The sequence below is a fragment of the Myxine glutinosa genome, chromosome 13 (assembly GCF_964187855.1).
Source record: "Myxine glutinosa chromosome 13, kmMyxGlut1.1, whole genome shotgun sequence".
NCBI classification, from domain to species: Eukaryota; Metazoa; Chordata; class Myxini; order Myxiniformes; family Myxinidae; genus Myxine; species Myxine glutinosa.
This window is the reverse complement of record NC_136273.1, coordinates 59,617,268-59,639,591: the sequence shown is the minus strand read 5'-3', so window position 1 is coordinate 59,639,591 and position 22,324 is coordinate 59,617,268. Positions and strand designations below refer to the sequence as shown.

The 22,324-nt window shown below is 36.7% G+C and overlaps 1 protein-coding gene across 2 annotated transcripts in view; it reads left to right on the top strand.

Annotated features, from left to right (window-relative positions):
* The window catches only part of LOC137438933 (carbohydrate sulfotransferase 5-like), a 71,890-nt gene that overhangs the window by 4,175 nt on the left and 45,391 nt on the right, over positions 1 to 22,324 (top strand). The window lies entirely within an intron of this gene.

The window sequence follows — 22,324 nt, the reverse complement described above, 5'->3', positions numbered from 1 at the left end:
ATGATACGTGACGCGATATTGGAAAAAGTGAGATGGATTCAGACAAAACTTGTTGGACAGGTTGGGTGTGTGACAAGGGCGAAGAGACTATCCAGATCCGAATATGAGAAATTTTAAATTTTTAAGTGATTCGTCACCATTGAGATGTGGGGCCAAAAAAGATACAGTATATTGCATGATATGAGAAAAAGTTGTCGAAGGATTTTGACAAAACTTGTTGGATGAGTTGGTTCGGTCACAAGAACAAGCCGATTCGATTTTGGTTCAGGTCCGGATCCAGATCCAGCCTTTCAGTGGGATACAAAACGTAAACTGTTTTGAAGTTGAATCTTTCCGCACTGCAGCTAAATCGATCTACCGAGTGTCATTCGAGTTACCTTTGCCATATCGGGGGGTATTACATTTGGGTAGATGTCTGTTTGTCCTCACATAATGTGTTCACGTAGGTTGCAAACGTCACCATGTGGTAGCCAGTAGTACACACTCTCTTTTTTCAACTGAGTGCCTCTATAAAGTGTGTACAATTAGAATGTGAGTTCGTCTATAAAGTGTGTACAATTAGAATGTGAGTTCGTCTATAAAGTACGTGCCATTAGAATGTGAGTACGTCCATAAAGTACGTGCCATTAGAATGTATGTGCAATTAGAATGTATGTGCATCTATAAAGTATGTGCAATTAGAATGTAAGTTCGTCCATAAAGTATTTGCCATTAGAATGTGAGTGCATCTATAAAGTGTGTGCCATTAGAATGTGAGTTTGGCTTTAAAGTGTGTGCCATTAGAATGTGAATTCGTCTATAAAGTGTGTGCCATTAGAATGTGAGTTCGTCTTTAAAGTGTGTACCATTAGAATGTGAGTTTGGCTTTAAAGGGTGTGCCATTAGAATGTGAATTCGTCTATAAAGTGTGTGCAATTAGAATGTGAGTTCATCTATAAAGTGTGTGCAATTAGAATGTGAGTTCATCTATAAAGTGTGTGCAATTAGAAAGTGAGTGCATCTATAAAGTATGTGCAATTAGAATGTGAGTTCGTCCATAAAGTATTTGCCATTAGAATGTGAGTGCATCTATAAAGTGTGTGCAATTAGAATGTGAGTGTATCTATAAAGTATGTGCAATTAGAATGTGAGTTCGTCCATAAAGTATTTGCCATTAGAATGTGAGTTCGTCCATAAAGTATTTGCCATTAGAATGTGAGTGCATCTATAAAGTGTGTGCAATTAGAATGTGAGTGCATCTATAAAGTGTGTGCAATTAGAATGTGAGTGCATCTATAAAGTGTGTGCAATTAGAATGTGAGTGCATCTATAAAGTATGTGCCATTAGAATGTGAGTTCATCTATAAAGTGTGTGCAAATAGAATGTGAGTGCATCTATAAAGTGTGTGCAATTAGAATGTGAGTGCATCTATAAAGTATGTGCAATTAGAATGTGAGTTCGTCCATAAAGTATTTGCCATTAGAATGTGAGTTCGTCCATAAAGTATTTGCCATTAGAATGTGAGTGCATCTATAAAGTGTGTGCAATTAGAATGTGAGTGCATCTATAAAGTGTGTGCAATTAGAATGTGAGTGCATCTATAAAGTGTGTGCAATTAGAATGTGAGTGCATCTATAAAGTATGTGCCATTAGAATGTGAGTTCATCTATAAAGTGTGTGCAATTAGAATGTGAGTGCATCTATAAAGTGTGTGCAATTAGAATGTGAGTGCATCTATAAATTGTGTGCAATTAGAATGTGAGTGCATCTATAAAGTGTGTGCAATTAGAATGTGAGTGCATCTATAAAGTGTGTGCAATTAGAATGTGAGTGCATCTATAAAGTGTGTGCAATTAGAATGTGAGTGCATCTATAAAGTGTGTGCAATTAGAATGTGAGTGCATCTATAAAGTGTGTGCAATTAGAATGTGAGTGCATCTATAAAGTGTGTGCAATTAGAATGTGAGTGCATCTATAAAGTGTGTGCAATTAGAATGTGAGTGCATCTCTAAAGTGTGTGCAATTAGAATGTGAGTTCGTCCATAAAGTATGTGCCATTAGAATGTGAGTTCGTCAATAAAGTGTGTGCAATTAGAATGTATGTGCATCTATAAAGTGTGTGCAATTAGAATGTGAGTTCGTCCATAAAGTATTTGCCATTAGAATGTGAGTGCATCTATAAAGTGTGTGCAATTAGAATGTGAGTTCGTCCATAAAGTATTTGCCATTAGAATGTGAGTTCATCTATAAAGTGTGTGCAATTAGAATGTATGTGCATCTATAAAGTATGTGCAATTAGAATGTGAGTTCGTCCATAAAGTATTTGCCATTAGAATGTGAGTTCGTCCATAAAGTATTTGCCATTAGAATGTGAGTGCATCTATAAAGTGTGTGCAATTAGAATGTGAGTTCGTCCATAAAGTATTTGCCATTAGAATGTGAGTGCATCTATAAAGTGTGTGCAATTAGAATGTGAGTGCATCTATAAAGTGTGTGCAATTAGAATGTGAGTGCATCTATAAAGTGTGTGCAATTAGAATGTGAGTGCATCTATAAAGTATGTGCAATTATAATGTGAGTTCGTCCATAAAGTATTTGCCATTAGAATGTGAGTGCATCTATAAAGTGTGTGCAATTAGAATGTGAGTGCATCTATAAAGTGTGTGCAATTAGAATGTGAGTGCATCTATAAAGTATGTGCAATTAGAATGTGAGTTCGTCCATAAAGTATTTTCCATTAGAATGTGAGTTCGTCCATAAAGTATTTGCCATTAGAATGTGAGTGCATCTATAAAGTGTGTGCAATTAGAATGTGAGTGCATCTATAAAGTGTGTGCAATTAGAATGTGAGTGCATCTATAAAGTGTGTGCAATTAGAATGTGAGTGCATCTATAAAGTGTGTGCCATTAGAATGTGAGTTCATCTATAAAGTGTGTGCAATTAGAATGTGAGTGCATCTATAAAGTGTGTGCAATTAGAATGTGAGTGCATCTATAAAGTGTGTGCAATTAGAATGTGAGTTCATCTCTAAAGTGTGTGCAATTAGAATGTGAGTTCGTCAATAAAGTACGTGCCATTAGAATGGGTGTGTAAGGTCATTGTTTGGATTGGTCATTGTTTGTTTGTAAGGTCATTGTTTGGATAAGGACAAAGTAAGCAGTGTGTTACGAATTCCGAGTTTATGGGGATTACGAGTCAGGTCATTTCTTTTTAAAGTATATTCTATTAAAGGTTGTTGTGATTAAAGGGGCAGGAGCCCTTCTGGGAAAAACGAGACCGGAAACGGGATCGTGAAGAAGAGGAGGAGGAAACGAAAGAGGGCGGCCATCTTAAGCTTCGAGAGCTCCGACGCGAGCGGAGGCGATCGTTACCTACTTTGGAACGGAGTTGGAAAAGCCCGTCTGGCGAGAGGAGTTACCTGCGCGGGGTGATTGATTGCCGCTTACGTGTCAAGGTGCCGTGTGGTCCTGGAAGGAACCAAGCGCCCGGCGCTGTTCGAGAGATTGGAAGGAGACGGTTGAGAGTTGAGACTGCAGCTCGAGCCCGAGCCGCCGAACGTGAAGGACGAGGGAACCGGGCCTCGGTGAACTGAAGTCCGCGCGTCAGGAGAGCGCCGGATTACTGCAGAACCTGCGAAGTCGGGTATCCTCACTGAGGTTGTCGAGTACCCTCACTCCCAGCCCCGGATTGGAATCGGACCTAGATTCCCCGATCGCTGGATCGACTCAACGTCACCTGGGAGGCGTGCAGAGACATTGGGGGCAAGGGCCGTGAGTGTTGCCAACACTGTTGTGGGTTAAGGTGGCGCCACCTATACTATAGATAAGGATTGTGTGGAAGTGCTGTAAACGCATTGTGATTCCTGTGCGGGATTTGGGAATATATTGGGGTTTGTTCGTAACCCTTGGTGTGGACTCGTTATTGATTGACTTATTTTCACCCAAGGACCATACATCTTTCTGCCGGGGCTCCCCTCGAGGTTGACCCCGTAACACATTAGAATGTGAGTTCATCTATAAAGTGTGTGCAATTAGAATGTGAGTGCATCTATAAAGTGTGTGCAATTATAATGTGAGTGCATCTCTAAAGTGTGTGCAATTAGAATGTGAGTTCGGCCATAAAGTATGTGCCATTAGAATGTGAGTTCGTCAATAAAGTACATGCCATTAGAATGTGAGTGCATCTCTAAAGTATGTGCCATTAGAATGTGAGTTCGTCGATAAAGTATGTGCCATTAGAATGGGAGTTCGTCTATAAAGTATGTGCCATTAGAATGTGAGTTCGTCGATAAAGTACGTGCCATTAGAATGGGAGTTCGTCTATAAAGTATGTGCCATTAGAATGTGAGTTCGTCGATAAAGTATGTGCCATTAGAATGGGAGTTCGTCTATAAAGTATGTGCCATTAGAATGTGAGTTCGTCGATAAAGTACGTGCCATTAGAATGGGAGTTCGTCTATAAAGTATGTGCCATTAGAATGTGAGTTCGTCGATAAAGTACGTGCCATTAGAATGGGAGTTCGTCTATAAAGTATGTGCCATTAGAATGGGAGTTCGTCTATAAAGTATGTGCCATTAGAATGTGAGTTCGTCGATAAAGTACGTGCCATTAGAATGGGAGTTCGTCTATAAAGTATGTGCCATTAGAATGTGAGTTCGTCGATAAAGTACGTGCCATTAGAATGGGAGTTCGTCTATAAAGTACGTGCCATTAGAATGTGAGTGCATCTCTAAAGTATGTGCCATTAGAATGTGAGTTCGTCGATAAAGTATGTGCCATTAGAATGGGAGTTCGTCTATAAAGTATGTGCCATTAGAATGGGAGTTCGTCAATAAAGTGTGTGCAATTAGAATGTGAGTTCGTCTCTAAAGTGTGTGCAATTAGAATGTGAGTTCGTCTTAAAAGTATGTGCCATTAGAATGGGAGTTCGTCTATAAAGTATGTGCCATTAGAATGTGAGTTCGTCTGTAAAGTGTGTGCAATTAGAATGTGAGTTCGTCTCTAAAGTGTGTGCAATTAGAATGTGAGTTCGTCTATAATGTGAGTGCAATTAGAATGTGAGTTCGTCTATAAAGTGTGTGCAATTAGAATGTGAGTTTGTCTCTAAAGTGTGTGCCATGAGAATGTGAGTTCGTCGATAAAGTATGTGCCATTAGAATGTGAGTTCGTCTATAAAGTGTGTGCAATTAGAATGTGAGTTCGTCTATAAAGTGTGTGCAATTAGAATGTGAATTCGTCTATAAAGTGTGTGCAATTAGAATGTGAGTTCGTCTTTGAAGTATGTGCAATTAGAATGTGAATTCTTCTATAAAGTGTGTGCAATTAGAATGTGAGTTCGTCTTTAAAGTGTGTACCATTAGAATGTGAGTTTGGCTTTAAAGTGTGTGCAATTAGAATGTGAGTTCATCTATAAAGTGTGTGCAATTAGAATGTGAGTTCATCTATAAAGTGTGTGCAATTAGAATGTGAGTTCATCTATAAAGTGTGTGCAATTAGAATGTGAGTTCGTCTTTGAAGTATGTGCAATTAGAATGTGAATTCGTCTATAAAGTGTGTGCAATTAGAATGTGAGTTCATCTATAAAGTGTGTGCAATTAGAATGTGAGTTCATCTATAAATGGTGTGCAATTAGAATGTGAGTTCGTCTTTGAAGTATGTGCAATTAGAATGTGAATTCGTCTATAAAGTGTGTGCAATTAGAATGTGAGTTCATCTATAAAGTGTGTGCAATTAGAATGTGAGTTCATCTATAAATGGTGTGCAATTAGAATGTGAGTTCGTCTATAAAGTGTGTGCAATTAGAATGTGAGTTCGTCTCTAAAGTGTGTGCAATTAGAATGTGAGTTCGTCTTTAAAGTATGTGCCATTAGAATGGGAGTTCGTCTATAAAGTATGTGCCATTAGAATGTGAGTTCGTCTGTAAAGTGTGTGCAATTAGAATGTGAGTTCGTCTCTAAAGTGTGTGCAATTAGAATGTGAGTTCGTCTTTAAAGTATGTGCCATTAGAATGGGAGTTCGTCTATAAAGTATGTGCCATTAGAATGTGAGTTCGTCTGTAAAGTGTGTGCAATTAGAATGTGAGTTCGTCTCTAAAGTGTGTGCAATTAGAATGTGAGTTCGTCTATAATGTGAGTGCAATTAGAATGTGAGTTCGTCTATAAAGTGTGTGCAATTAGAATGTGAGTTTGTCTCTAAAGTGTGTGCCATGAGAATGTGAGTTCGTCGATAAAGTATGTGCCATTAGAATGTGAGTTCGTCTATAAAGTGTGTGCAATTAGAATGTGAGTTCGTCTATAAAGTGTGTGCAATTAGAATGTGAATTCGTCTATAAAGTGTGTGCAATTAGAATGTGAGTTCGTCTTTGAAGTATGTGCAATTAGAATGTGAATTCGTCTATAAAGTGTGTGCAATTAGAATGTGAGTTCGTCTTTAAAGTGTGTACCATTAGAATGTGAGTTTGGCTTTAAAGTGTGTGCAATTAGAATGTGAGTTCATCTATAAAGTGTGTGCAATTAGAATGTGAGTTCATCTATAAAGTGTGTGCAATTAGAATGTGAGTTCATCTATAAAGTGTGTGCAATTAGAATGTGAGTTCGTCTTTGAAGTATGTGCAATTAGAATGTGAATTCGTCTATAAAGTGTGTGCAATTAGAATGTGAGTTCATCTATAAAGTGTGTGCAATTAGAATGTGAGTTCATCTATAAATGGTGTGCAATTAGAATGTGAGTTCGTCTTTGAAGTATGTGCAATTAGAATGTGAATTCGTCTATAAAGTGTGTGCAATTAGAATGTGAGTTCATCTATAAAGTGTGTGCAATTAGAATGTGAGTTCATCTATAAATGGTGTGCAATTAGAATGTGAGTTCGTCTATAAAGTGTGTGCCATTAGAATGTGAGTTTGGCTTTAAAGTGTGTACCATTAGAATGTTAGTTTGGCTTTAAAGTGTGTGCCATTAGAATGTGAGTTTGGCTTTAAAGTGTGTACCATTAGAATGTGAGTTTGGCTTTAAAGTGTGTACCATTAGAATGTGAGTTTGGCTTTAAAGTGTGTGCCATTAGAATGTGAGTTTGGCTTTAAAGTGTGTGCCATTAGAATGTGAGTTTGGCTTTAAAGTGTGTGCCATTAGAATGTGAGTTCGTCTTTAAAGTGTGTACCATTAGAATGTGAGTTTGGCTTTAAAGTGTGTGCCATTAGAATGTGAGTTCATCTATAAAGTGTGTGCAATTAGAATGTGAGTTCGTCTTTAAAGTGTGTACCATTAGAATGTGAGTTTGGCTTTAAAGTGTGTGCCATTAGAATGTGAGTTCGTCTTTAAAGTGTGTGCAATTAGAATGTGAGTTCGTCTTTAAAGTGTGTACCATTAGAATGTGAGTTCGGCTTTAAAGTGTGTGCCATTAGAATGTGAGTTCGTCTTTAAAGTGTGTGCAATTAGAATGTGAGTTCGTCTTTAAAGTGTGTGCCATTAGAATGTGAGTTAGTCTTTAAAGTGTGTACCATTAGAATGTGAGCTCGTCTTTAAAGTGTGTGAAATTAGAATGTGAGTCGTCTTTAAAGTGTGTGCGATTAGAATGTGAGTTCATCCATAAAGTGTGTGCAAATAGAAGGGGAGTGCATCTATAAAGTGTGTGCAATTAGAATGTGAGTTCATCTATAAAGTATGTGCCATTAGAATGTGAGTTCATCTATAAAGTATGTGCCATTAGAATGTGAGTTCGTCCATAAAGTGTGTGCAATTAGAATGTGAGTGCATCTATAAAGTATGTACAATTAGAATGTGAGTTCGTCTTTAAAGTGTGTGCAATTAGAATGTGAGATCCTCTTTAAAGTGTGTGCCATTAGAATGTGAGTTCCTCTCTAAAGTGTGTGCAATTATAATGTGAGTTCGTCTTTAAAGTGTGTGCCATTCGAATGTGAGTTCGTCTATAAATTATGTGCCATTAGAATGTTAGTTCGTCTTTAAAGTATGTGCCATTAGAATGTGAGTTCGTCTGTAAAGTATGTGCCATTAGAATGTGAGTGCGTCTATAAAGTACGTGCCATTAGAATGTGAGTTCGTCTATAAAGTGTGTGCAATTAGAATGTGAGTTCGTCTGTAAAGTATGTGCCATTAGAATGTGAGTTCGTCTATAAAGTATGTGCCATTAGAATGTGAGTTCGTCTGTAAAGTATGTGCCATTAGAATGTGAGTTCGTCTATAAAGTGTGTGCAATTAGAATGTGAGTTCGTCTCTAAAGTGTGTGCAATTAGAATGTGAGTTGCTCTATAAAGTGTGTGCAATTAGAATGTGAGTTCGTCTCTAAAGTGTGTGCCATGAGAATGTGAGTTCGTCTATAAAGTATGTGCCATTAGAATGTGAGTTCGTCTATAAAGTGTGTGCAATTAGAATGTGAGTTCGTCTCTAAAGTGTGTGCAATTAGAATGTGAGTTCGTCTATAAAGTGTGTGCAATTAGAGTGTGAGTTCGTCTGTAAAGTGTGTGCAAATAGAATGTGAGTTCGTCTATAAAGTGTGTGCAATTAGAATGTGAGTTCGTCTATAAAGTGTGTGCAATTAGAATGTGAGTTCGTCTCGAAAGTGTGTGCCATTAGAATGTGAGTTCGTCTTTAAAGTATGTGCCATTAGAATGTGAGTTCGTCTTTAAAGTATGTGCCATTAGAATGTGAGTTCGTCTATAAAGTGTGTGCAATTAGAATGTGAGTTCGTCTATAAAGTGTGTGCAATTAGAATGTGAGTTCGTCTCGAAAGTGTGTGCCATTAGAATGTGAGTTCGTCTTTAAAGTATGTGCCATTAGAATGTGTGTTCATCTATAAAGTATGTGCCATTAGAATGTGAGTTCGTCTGTAAAGTATGTGCCATGAGAATGTGAGTACGTCCATAAAGTACGTGCCATTAGAATGTGAGTTCGTCTGTAAAGTATGTGCCATTAGAATGTGAGTTCGTCTATAAAGTGTGTGCAATTAGAATGTGAGTTCGTCTATAAAGTGTGTGCAATTAGAATGTGAGATCGCCTATAAAGTTTGTGCAATTAGAATGTGAGTTCGTCTATAAAGTATGTGCAATTAGAATGTGAGTTCGTCTGTAAAGTGTGTGCCATTAGAATGTGAGTTCGTCTATAAAGTATGTGCAATTAGAATGTGAGTTCGTCTGTAAAGTGTGTGCCATTAGAATGTGAGTTCGTCTATAAAGTGTGTGCAATTAGAATGTGCGTTCGTCTTTAAAGTGTGTGCCATTAGAATGTGAGTTCGGCTTTAAAGTGTGTGCCATTAGAATGTGAGTTCGTCTTTAAAGTGTGTGCCATTAGAATGTGAGCTCGTCTTTAAAGTGTGTGCAATGAGAATGTGAGTTAGTCTTTAAAGTGTGTGCCATTAGAATGTGCGTTCGTCTTTAAAGTGTGTGCAATTAGAATGTGAGTTCGTCTTTAAAGTGTGTGCAATTAGAATGTGAGTTCATCTTTTAAGTATGTGCCATTAGAATGTGAGTTCATCTATAAAGTGTGTGCAATTAGAATGTGAGTTCATCTCTAAAGTATGTGCCATTAGAATGTGAGTGCATCTATAAAGTATGTGCAATTAGAATGTGAGTGCATCTATAAAGTTTGTGCCATTAGAATGTGAGTGCATCTATAAAGTGTGTGCAATTAGAATGTGAGTTCATCTATAAAGTGTGTGCAATTAGAATGTGAGTTCATCTATAAAGTGTGTGCAATTAGAATGTGAGTTCATCTACAAATTGTGTGCAATTAGAATGTGAGTTCATCTATAAAGTGTGTGCAATTAGAATGTGAGTTCATCTATAAAGTGTGTGCAATTAGAATGTGAGTTCATCTACAAAGTGTGTGCAATTAGAATGTGAGTGCATCTATAAAGTGTGTGCAATTAGAATGTGAGTGCATCTATAAAGTATGTGCCATTAGAATGTGAGTTCATCCATAAAGTATGTGCCATTCGAATGTGAGTGCATCTATAAAGTGTGTGCAATTAGAATGTGAGTTCATCTATAAAGTGTGTGCAATTAGAATGTGAGTGCATCTATAAAGTATGTGCCATTAGAATGTGAGTTCATCTATAAAGTATGTGCCATTCGAATGTGAGTTCGTCTTTAAAGTGTGTGCAATTAGAATGTGAGATCCTCTTTAAAGTGTGTGCCATTAGAATGTGAGTTCCTCTCTAAAGTGTGTGCAATTAGAATGTGAGTTCGTCTATAAAGTATGTGCCATTAGAATGTGAGTTCATCTTTAAAGTATGTGCCATTAGAATGTGAGTTCGTCTATAAAGTGTGTGCAATTAGAATGTGAGTTCGTCTCTAAAGTGTGTGCAATTAGAATGTGAGTTCGTCTATAAAGTGTGTGCAATTAGAGTGTGAGTTCGTCTGTAAAGTGTGTGCAAATAGAATGTGAGTTCGTCTATAAAGTGTGTGCAATTAGAATGTGAGTTCGTCTATAAAGTGTGTGCAATTAGAATGTGAGTTCGTCTCGAAAGTGTGTGCCATTAGAATGTGAGTTCGTCTTTAAAGTATGTGCCATTAGAATGTGAGTTCGTCTTTAAAGTATGTGCCATTAGAATGTGAGTTCGTCTTTAAAGTATGTGCCATTAGAATGTGAGTTCGTCTATAAAGTGTGTGCAATTAGAATGTGAGTTCGTCTATAAAGTGTGTGCAATTAGAATGTGAGTTCGTCTCGAAAGTGTGTGCCATTAGAATGTGAGTTCGTCTTTAAAGTATGTGCCATTAGAATGTGTGTTCATCTATAAAGTATGTGCCATTAGAATGTGAGTTCGTCTGTAAAGTATGTGCCATGAGAATGTGAGTACGTCCATAAAGTACGTGCCATTAGAATGTGAGTTCGTCTGTAAAGTATGTGCCATTAGAATGTGAGTTCGTCTCTAAAGTGTGTGCAATTAGAATGTGAGATCGCCTATAAAGTTTGTGCAATTAGAATGTGAGTTCGTCTGTAAAGTGTGTGCCATTAGAATGTGAGTTCGTCTATAAAGTATGTGCAATTAGAATGTGAGTTCGTCTGTAAAGTGTGTGCCATTAGAATGTGAGTTCGTCTATAAAGTGTGTGCAATTAGAATGTGCGTTCGTCTTTAAAGTGTGTGCCATTAGAATGTGAGTTCGGCTTTAAAGTGTGTGCCATTAGAATGTGAGTTCGTCTTTAAAGTGTGTGCCATTAGAATGTGAGCTCGTCTTTAAAGTGTGTGCAATGAGAATGTGAGTTAGTCTTTAAAGTGTGTGCCATTAGAATGTGCGTTCGTCTTTAAAGTGTGTGCAATTAGAATGTGAGTTCGTCTTTAAAGTGTGTGCAATTAGAATGTGAGTTCATCTTTTAAGTATGTGCCATTAGAATGTGAGTTCATCTATAAAGTGTGTGCAATTAGAATGTGAGTTCATCTCTAAAGTATGTGCCATTAGAATGTGAGTGCATCTATAAAGTATGTGCAATTAGAATGTGAGTGCATCTATAAAGTTTGTGCCATTAGAATGTGAGTGCATCTATAAAGTGTGTGCAATTAGAATGTGAGTTCATCTATAAAGTGTGTGCAATTAGAATGTGAGTTCATCTATAAAGTGTGTGCAATTAGAATGTGAGTTCATCTACAAAGTGTGTGCAATTAGAATGTGAGTTCATCTATAAAGTGTGTGCAATTAGAATGTGAGTTCATCTATAAAGTGTGTGCAATTAGAATGTGAGTTCATCTACAAAGTGTGTGCAATTAGAATGTGAGTGCATCTATAAAGTGTGTGCAATTAGAATGTGAGTTCATCTATAAAGTGTGTGCAATTAGAATGTGAGTGCATCTATAAAGTATGTGCCATTAGAATGTGAGTTCATCTATAAAGTATGTGCCATTCGAATGTGAGTGCATCTATAAAGTGTGTAGCATTAGAATGTGAGTTCATCTATAAAGTGTGTGCAATTAGAATGTGAGTGCATCTATAAAGTGTGTGAAATTAGAATGTGAGTGCATCTATAAAGTGCGTGCGATTAGAATGTGAGTGCATCTATAAAGTGCGTGCGATTAGAATGTGAGTGCATCTATAAAGTATGTGCAATTTGAATGTGAGTTCGTCTATAAAGTATGTGCAATTAGAATGTGAGTTCGTCTTTAAAGTTTGTGCCATGAGAATGTGAGTTCGTCTTTAAAGTGTGTGCCATTAGAATGTGAGTTCGTCTTTAAAGTGTGTGCCATTAGAATGTGAGGGCGTCTTTAAAGTATGTGCCATTAGAATGTGAGTTCATCGATAAAGTATGTGCCATTAGAATGTGCGTGCATCGACAAAGTGTGTGCAATTAGAATGTGAGTTCGTCTATAAATTATGTACCATTAGAATGTGAGTACGTCCATGAAGTATGTGCCATTAGAATGTGAGTTCGGCTTTAAAGTGTGTGCCATTAGAATGTGAGTTCGTCTTTAAAGTGTGTGCCATTAGAATGTGAGCTCGTCTTTAAAGTGTGTGCAATTAGAATGTGCGTTCGTCTTTAAAGTGTGTGCAATGACAATGTGAGTTCGTCTTTAAAGTGTGTGCAATTAGAATGTGAGTTCATCTCTAAAGTATGTGCCATTAGAATGTGAGTGCATCTATAAAGTTTTTGCCATTAGAATGTGAGTGCATCTATAAAGTTTGTGCAATTAGAATGTGATTTCATCTATAAAGTGTGTGCAATTAGAATGTGAGTTCATCTATAAAGTGTGTGCAATTAGAATGTGATTTCATCTATAAAGTGTGTGCAATTAGAATGTGAGTTCATCTATAAAGTGTGTGCAATTAGAATGTGAGTTCATCTATAAAGTGTGTGCAATTAGAATGTGATTTCATCTATAAAGTGTGTGCAATTAGAATGTGAGTTCATCTATAAAGTTTGTGCCATTAGAATGTGAGTGCATCTATAAAGTGTGTGCAATTAGAATGTGATTTCATCTATAAAGTGTGTGCAATTAGAATGTGAGTTCATCTATAAAGTGTGTGCAATTAGAATGTGAGTTCATCTCTAAAGTGTGTGCAATTAGAATGTGAGTTCATCTATAAAGTGTGTGCAATTAGAATGTGAGTTCGGCTTTAAAGTGTGTGCCATTAGAATGTGAGTTAGTCTTTAAAGTGTGTACCATTAGAATGTGAGCTCGTCTTTAAAGTGTGTGAAATTAGAATGTGAGTCGTCTTTAAAGTGTGTGCGATTAGAATGTGAGTTCATCTATAAAGTGTGTGCAAATAGAAGGGGAGTGCATCTATAAAGTGTGTGCAATTAGAATGTGAGTTCATCTATAAAGTATGTGCCATTAGAATGTGAGTTCATCTATAAAGTGTGTGCAATTAGAATGTGAGTGCATCTATAAAGTATGTGCCATTAGAATGTGAGTTCATCTATAAAGTATGTGCCATTCGAATGTGAGTTCGTCTTTAAAGTGTGTGCAATTAGAATGTGAGATCCTCTTTAAAGTGTGTGCCATTAGAATGTGAGTTCCTCTCTAAAGTGTGTGCAATTAGAATGTGAGTTCGTCTATAAAGTATGTGCCATTAGAATGTGAGTTCATCTTTAAAGTATGTGCCATTAGAATGTTAGTTCGTCTTTAAAGTATGTGCCATTAGAATGTGAGTTCGTCTGTAAAGTATGTGCCATTAGAATGTGAGTGCGTCTATAAAGTACGTGCCATTAGAATGTGAGTTCGTCTATAAAGTGTGTGCAATTAGAATGTGAGTTCGTCTGTAAAGTATGTGCCATTAGAATGTGAGTTCGTCTATAAAGTATGTGCCATTAGAATGTGAGTTCGTCTGTAAAGTATGTGCCATTAGAATGTGAGTTCGTCTATAAAGTGTGTGCAATTAGAATGTGAGTTCGTCTCTAAAGTGTGTGCAATTAGAATGTGAGTTGCTCTATAAAGTGTGTGCAATTAGAATGTGAGTTCGTCTCTAAAGTGTGTGCCATGAGAATGTGAGTTCGTCTATAAAGTATGTGCCATTAGAATGTGAGTTCGTCTATAAAGTGTGTGCAATTAGAATGTGAGTTCGTCTCTAAAGTGTGTGCAATTAGAATGTGAGTTCGTCTATAAAGTGTGTGCAATTAGAGTGTGAGTTCGTCTGTAAAGTGTGTGCAAATAGAATGTGAGTTCGTCTATAAAGTGTGTGCAATTAGAATGTGAGTTCGTCTATAAAGTGTGTGCAATTAGAATGTGAGTTCGTCTCGAAAGTGTGTGCCATTAGAATGTGAGTTCGTCTTTAAAGTATGTGCCATTAGAATGTGAGTTCGTCTATAAAGTGTGTGCAATTAGAATGTGAGTTCGTCTATAAAGTGTGTGCAATTAGAATGTGAGTTCGTCTCGAAAGTGTGTGCCATTAGAATGTGAGTTCGTCTTTAAAGTATGTGCCATTAGAATGTGTGTTCATCTATAAAGTATGTGCCATTAGAATGTGAGTTCGTCTGTAAAGTATGTGCCATGAGAATGTGAGTACGTCCATAAAGTACGTGCCATTAGAATGTGAGTTCGTCTGTAAAGTATGTGCCATTAGAATGTGAGTTCGTCTATAAAGTGTGTGCAATTAGAATGTGAGTTCGTCTATAAAGTGTGTGCAATTAGAATGTGAGATCGCCTATAAAGTTTGTGCAATTAGAATGTGAGTTCGTCTATAAAGTATGTGCAATTAGAATGTGAGTTCGTCTGTAAAGTGTGTGCCATTAGAATGTGAGTTCGTCTATAAAGTATGTGCAATTAGAATGTGAGTTCGTCTGTAAAGTGTGTGCCATTAGAATGTGAGTTCGTCTATAAAGTGTGTGCAATTAGAATGTGCGTTCGTCTTTAAAGTGTGTGCCATTAGAATGTGAGTTCGGCTTTAAAGTGTGTGCCATTAGAATGTGAGTTCGTCTTTAAAGTGTGTGCCATTAGAATGTGAGCTCGTCTTTAAAGTGTGTGCAATGAGAATGTGAGTTAGTCTTTAAAGTGTGTGCCATTAGAATGTGCGTTCGTCTTTAAAGTGTGTGCAATTAGAATGTGAGTTCGTCTTTAAAGTGTGTGCAATTAGAATGTGAGTTCATCTTTTAAGTATGTGCCATTAGAATGTGAGTTCATCTATAAAGTGTGTGCAATTAGAATGTGAGTTCATCTCTAAAGTATGTGCCATTAGAATGTGAGTGCATCTATAAAGTATGTGCAATTAGAATGTGAGTGCATCTATAAAGTTTGTGCCATTAGAATGTGAGTGCATCTATAAAGTGTGTGCAATTAGAATGTGAGTTCATCGATAAAGTGTGTGCAATTAGAATGTGAGTTCATCTATAAAGTGTGTGCAATTAGAATGTGAGTTCATCTACAAAGTGTGTGCAATTAGAATGTGAGTTCATCTATAAAGTGTGTGCAATTAGAATGTGAGTTCATCTATAAAGTGTGTGCAATTAGAATGTGAGTTCATCTACAAAGTGTGTGCAATTAGAATGTGAGTGCATCTATAAAGTGTGTGCAATTAGAATGTGAGTTCATCTATAAAGTGTGTGCAATTAGAATGTGAGTGCATCTATAAAGTATGTGCCATTAGAATGTGAGTTCATCTATAAAGTATGTGCCATTCGAATGTGAGTGCATCTATAAAGTGTGTAGCATTAGAATGTGAGTTCATCTATAAAGTGTGTGCAATTAGAATGTGAGTGCATCTATAAAGTGTGTGAAATTAGAATGTGAGTGCATCTATAAAGTGCGTGCGATTAGAATGTGAGTGCATCTATAAAGTGCGTGCGATTAGAATGTGAGTGCATCTATAAAGTATGTGCAATTTGAATGTGAGTTCGTCTATAAAGTATGTGCAATTAGAATGTGAGTTCGTCTTTAAAGTTTGTGCCATGAGAATGTGAGTTCGTCTTTAAAGTGTGTGCCATTAGAATGTGAGTTCGTCTTTAAAGTGTGTGCCATTAGAATGTGAGGGCGTCTTTAAAGTATGTGCCATTAGAATGTGAGTTCATCGATAAAGTATGTGCCATTAGAATGTGCGTGCATCGACAAAGTGTGTGCAATTAGAATGTGAGTTCGTCTATAAATTATGTACCATTAGAATGTGAGTACGTCCATGAAGTATGTGCCATTAGAATGTGAGTTCGGCTTTAAAGTGTGTGCCATTAGAATGTGAGCTCGTCTTTAAAGTGTGTGCAATTAGAATGTGCGTTCGTCTTTAAAGTGTGTGCAATTACAATGTGAGTTCGTCTTTAAAGTGTGTGCAATTAGAATGTGAGTTCATCTCTAAAGTATGTGCCATTAGAATGTGAGTGCATCTATAAAGTTTTTGCCATTAGAATGTGAGTGCATCTATAAAGTTTGTGCAATTAGAATGTGATTTCATCTATAAAGTGTGTGCAATTAGAATGTGAGTTCATCTATAAAGTGTGTGCAATTAGAATGTGAGTTCATCTATAAAGTGTGTGCAATTAGAATGTGATTTCATCTATAAAGTGTGTGCAATTAGAATGTGAGTTCATCTATAAAGTTTGTGCCATTAGAATGTGAGTGCATCTATAAAGTGTGTGCAATTAGAATGTGATTTCATCTATAAAGTGTGTGCAATTAGAATGTGAGTTCATCTATAAAGTGTGTGCAATTAGAATGTGAGTTCATCTCTAAAGTGTGTGCAATTAGAATGTGAGTTCATCTATAAAGTGTGTGCAATTAGAATGTGAGTTCGGCTTTAAAGTGTGTGCCATTAGAATGTGAGTTAGTCTTTAAAGTGTGTACCATTAGAATGTGAGCTCGTCTTTAAAGTGTGTGAAATTAGAATGTGAGTCGTCTTTAAAGTGTGTGCGATTAGAATGTGAGTTCATCTATAAAGTGTGTGCAAATAGAAGGGGAGTGCATCTATAAAGTGTGTGCAATTAGAATGTGAGTTCATCTATAAAGTATGTGCCATTAGAATGTGAGTTCATCTATAAAGTATGTGCCATTAGAATGTGAGTTCGTCCATAAAGTGTGTGCAATTAGAATGTGAGTGCATCTATAAAGTATGTACAATTAGAATGTGAGTTCGTCTTTAAAGTGTGTGCAATTAGAATGTGAGATCCTCTTTAAAGTGTGTGCCATTAGAATGTGAGTTCCTCTCTAAAGTGTGTGCAATTATAATGTGAGTTCGTCTTTAAAGTGTGTGCCATTCGAATGTGAGTTCGTCTATAAAGTATGTGCCATTAGAATGTGAGTTCATCTTTAAAGTATGTGCCATTAGAATGTTAGTTCGTCTTTAAAGTATGTGCCATTAGAATGTGAGTTCGTCTGTAAAGTATGTGCCATTAGAATGTGAGTGCGTCTATAAAGTACGTGCCATTAGAATGTGAGTTCGTCTATAAAGTGTGTGCAATTAGAATGTGAGTTCGTCTGTAAAGTATGTGCCATTAGAATGTGAGTTCGTCTATAAAGTATGTGCCATTAGAATGTGAGTTCGTCTGTAAAGTATGTGCCATTAGAATGTGAGTTCGTCCATAAAGTGTGTGCAATTAGAATGTGAGTTCGTCTCTAAAGTGTGTGCAATTAGAATGTGAGTTGCTCTATAAAGTGTGTGCAATTAGAATGTGAGTTCGTCTCTAAAGTGTGTGCCATGAGAATGTGAGTTCGTCTATAAAGTATGTGCCATTAGAATGTGAGTTCGTCTATAAAGTGTGTGCAATTAGAATGTGAGTTCATCTATAAAGTATGTGCCATTAGAATGTGAGTTCATCTATAAAGTGTGTGCAATTAGAATGTGAGTGCATCTATAAAGTATGTGCCATTAGAATGTGAGTTCATCTATAAAGTATGTGCCATTCGAATGTGAGTTCGTCTTTAAAGTGTGTGCAATTAGAATGTGAGATCCTCTTTAAAGTGTGTGCGATTAGAATGTGAGTTCATCTATAAAGTGTGTGCAAATAGAAGGGGAGTGCATCTATAAAGTGTGTGCAATTAGAATGTGAGTTCATCTATAAAGTATGTGCCATTAGAATGTGAGTTCATCTATAAAGTGTGTGCAATTAGAATGTGAGTGCATCTATAAAGTATGTGCCATTAGAATGTGAGTTCATCTATAAAGTATGTGCCATTCGAATGTGAGTTCGTCTTTAAAGTGTGTGCAATTAGAATGTGAGATCCTCTTTAAAGTGTGTGCCATTAGAATGTGAGTTCCTCTCTAAAGTGTGTGCAATTAGAATGTGAGTTCGTCTATAAAGTATGTGCCATTAGAATGTGAGTTCATCTTTAAAGTATGTGCCATTAGAATGTTAGTTCGTCTTTAAAGTATGTGCCATTAGAATGTGAGTTCGTCTGTAAAGTATGTGCCATTAGAATGTGAGTGCGTCTATAAAGTACGTGCCATTAGAATGTGAGTTCGTCTATAAAGTGTGTGCAATTAGAATGTGAGTTCGTCTATAAAGTATGTGCCATTAGAATGTGAGTTCGTCTGTAAAGTATGTGCCATTAGAATGTGAGTTCGTCTATAAAGTGTGTGCAATTAGAATGTGAGTTCGTCTCTAAAGTGTGTGCAATTAGAATGTGAGTTGCTCTATAAAGTGTGTGCAATTAGAATGTGAGTTCGTCTCTAAAGTGTGTGCCATGAGAATGTGAGTTCGTCTATAAAGTATGTGCCATTAGAATGTGAGTTCGTCTATAAAGTGTGTGCAATTAGAATGTGAGTTCGTCTCTAAAGTGTGTGCAATTAGAATGTGAGTTCGTCTATAAAGTGTGTGCAATTAGAGTGTGAGTTCGTCTGTAAAGTGTGTGCAAATAGAATGTGAGTTCGTCTATAAAGTGTGTGCAATTAGAATGTGAGTTCGTCTATAAAGTGTGTGCAATTAGAATGTGAGTTCGTCTCGAAAGTGTGTGCCATTAGAATGTGAGTTCGTCTTTAAAGTATGTGCCATTAGAATGTGAGTTCGTCTATAAAGTGTGTGCAATTAGAATGTGAGTTCGTCTATAAAGTGTGTGCAATTAGAATGTGAGTTCGTCTCGAAAGTGTGTGCCATTAGAATGTGAGTTCGTCTTTAAAGTATGTGCCATTAGAATGTGTGTTCATCTATAAAGTATGTGCCATTAGAATGTGAGTTCGTCTGTAAAGTATGTGCCATGAGAATGTGAGTACGTCCATAAAGTACGTGCCATTAGAATGTGAGTTCGTCTGTAAAGTATGTGCCATTAGAATGTGAGTTCGTCTATAAAGTGTGTGCAATTAGAATGTGAGTTCGTCTATAAAGTGTGTGCAATTAGAATGTGAGATCGCCTATAAAGTTTGTGCAATTAGAATGTGAGTTCGTCTATAAAGTATGTGCAATTAGAATGTGAGTTCGTCTGTAAAGTGTGTGCCATTAGAATGTGAGTTCGTCTATAAAGTATGTGCAATTAGAATGTGAGTTCGTCTGTAAAGTGTGTGCCATTAGAATGTGAGTTCGTCTATAAAGTGTGTGCAATTAGAATGTGCGTTCGTCTTTAAAGTGTGTGCCATTAGAATGTGAGTTCGGCTTTAAAGTGTGTGCCATTAGAATGTGAGTTCGTCTTTAAAGTGTGTGCCATTAGAATGTGAGCTCGTCTTTAAAGTGTGTGCAATGAGAATGTGAGTTAGTCTTTAAAGTGTGTGCCATTAGAATGTGCGTTCGTCTTTAAAGTGTGTGCAATTAGAATGTGAGTTCGTCTTTAAAGTGTGTGCAATTAGAATGTGAGTTCATCTTTTAAGTATGTGCCATTAGAATGTGAGTTCATCTATAAAGTGTGTGCAATTAGAATGTGAGTTCATCTCTAAAGTATGTGCCATTAGAATGTGAGTGCATCTATAAAGTATGTGCAATTAGAATGTGAGTGCATCTATAAAGTTTGTGCCATTAGAATGTGAGTGCATCTATAAAGTGTGTGCAATTAGAATGTGAGTTCATCTATAAAGTGTGTGCAATTAGAATGTGAGTTCATCTATAAAGTGTGTGCAATTAGAATGTGAGTTCATCTACAAAGTGTGTGCAATTAGAATGTGAGTTCATCTATAAAGTGTGTGCAATTAGAATGTGAGTTCATCTATAAAGTGTGTGCAATTAGAATGTGAGTTCATCTACAAAGTGTGTGCAATTAGAATGTGAGTGCATCTATAAAGTGTGTGCAATTAGAATGTGAGTTCATCTATAAATTGTGTGCAATTAGAATGTGAGTGCATCTATAAAGTATGTGCCATTAGAATGTGAGTTCATCTATAAAGTATGTGCCATTCGAATGTGAGTGCATCTATAAAGTGTGTAGCATTAGAATGTGAGTTCATCTATAAAGTGTGTGCAATTAGAATGTGAGTGCATCTATAAAGTGTGTGAAATTAGAATGTGAGTGCATCTATAAAGTGCGTGCGATTAGAATGTGAGTGCATCTATAAAGTGCGTGCGATTAGAATGTGAGTGCATCTATAAAGTATGTGCAATTTGAATGTGAGTTCGTCTATAAAGTATGTGCAATTAGAATGTGAGTTCGTCTTTAAAGTTTGTGCCATGAGAATGTGAGTTCGTCTTTAAAGTGTGTGCCATTAGAATGTGAGTTCGTCTTTAAAGTGTGTGCCATTAGAATGTGAGGGCGTCTTTAAAGTATGTGCCATTAGAATGTGAGTTCATCGATAAAGTATGTGCCATTAGAATGTGCGTGCATCGACAAAGTGTGTGCAATTAGAATGTGAGTTCATCTATAAAGTATGTGCCATTAGAATGTGAGTACGTCCATGAAGTATGTGCCATTAGAATGTGAGTTCGGCTTTAAAGTGTGTGCCATTAGAATGTGAGCTCGTCTTTAAAGTGTGTGCAATTAGAATGTGCGTTCGTCTTTAAAGTGTGTGCAATTACAATGTGAGTTCGTCTTTAAAGTGTGTGCAATTAGAATGTGAGTTCATCTCTAAAGTATGTGCCATTAGAATGTGAGTGCATCTATAAAGTTTTTGCCATTAGAATGTGAGTGCATCTATAAAGTTTGTGCAATTAGAATGTGATTTCATCTATAAAGTGTGTGCAATTAGAATGTGAGTTCATCTATAAAGTGTGTGCAATTAGAATGTGATTTCATCTATAAAGTGTGTGCAATTAGAATGTGAGTTCATCTATAAAGTGTGTGCAATTAGAATGTGAGTTCATCTATAAAGTGTGTGCAATTAGAATGTGATTTCATCTATAAAGTGTGTGCAATTAGAATGTGAGTTCATCTATAAAGTTTGTGCCATTAGAATGTGAGTGCATCTATAAAGTGTGTGCAATTAGAATGTGATTTCATCTATAAAGTGTGTGCAATTAGAATGTGAGTTCATCTATAAAGTGTGTGCAATTAGAATGTGAGTTCATCTCTAAAGTGTGTGCAATTAGAATGTGAGTTCATCTATAAAGTGTGTGCAATTAGAATGTGAGTTCGGCTTTAAAGTGTGTGCCATTAGAATGTGAGTTAGTCTTTAAAGTGTGTACCATTAGAATGTGAGCTCGTCTTTAAAGTGTGTGAAATTAGAATGTGAGTCGTCTTTAAAGTGTGTGCGATTAGAATGTGAGTTCATCTATAAAGTGTGTGCAAATAGAAGGGGAGTGCATCTATAAAGTGTGTGCAATTAGAATGTGAGTTCATCTATAAAGTATGTGCCATTAGAATGTGAGTTCGTCCATAAAGTGTGTGCAATTAGAATGTGAGTGCATCTATAAAGTATGTACAATTAGAATGTGAGTTCGTCTTTAAAGTGTGTGCAATTAGAATGTGAGATCCTCTTTAAAGTGTGTGCCATTAGAATGTGAGTTCCTCTCTAAAGTGTGTGCAATTATAATGTGAGTTCGTCTTTAAAGTGTGTGCCATTCGAATGTGAGTTCGTCTATAAAGTATGTGCCATTAGAATGTGAGTTCATCTTTAAAGTATGTGCCATTAGAATGTTAGTTCGTCTTTAAAGTATGTGCCATTAGAATGTGAGTTCGTCTGTAAAGTATGTGCCATTAGAATGTGAGTGCGTCTATAAAGTACGTGCCATTAGAATGTGAGTTCGTCTATAAAGTGTGTGCAATTAGAATGTGAGTTCGTCTGTAAAGTATGTGCCATTAGAATGTGAGTTCGTCTATAAAGTATGTGCCATTAGAATGTGAGTTCGTCTGTAAAGTATGTGCCATTAGAATGTGAGTTCGTCCATAAAGTGTGTGCAATTAGAATGTGAGTTCGTCTCTAAAGTGTGTGCAATTAGAATGTGAGTTGCTCTATAAAGTGTGTGCAATTAGAATGTGAGTTCGTCTCTAAAGTGTGTGCCATGAGAATGTGAGTTCGTCTATAAAGTATGTGCCATTAGAATGTGAGTTCGTCTATAAAGTGTGTGCAATTAGAATGTGAGTTCGTCTCTAAAGTGTGTGCAATTAGAATGTGAGTTCGTCTATAAAG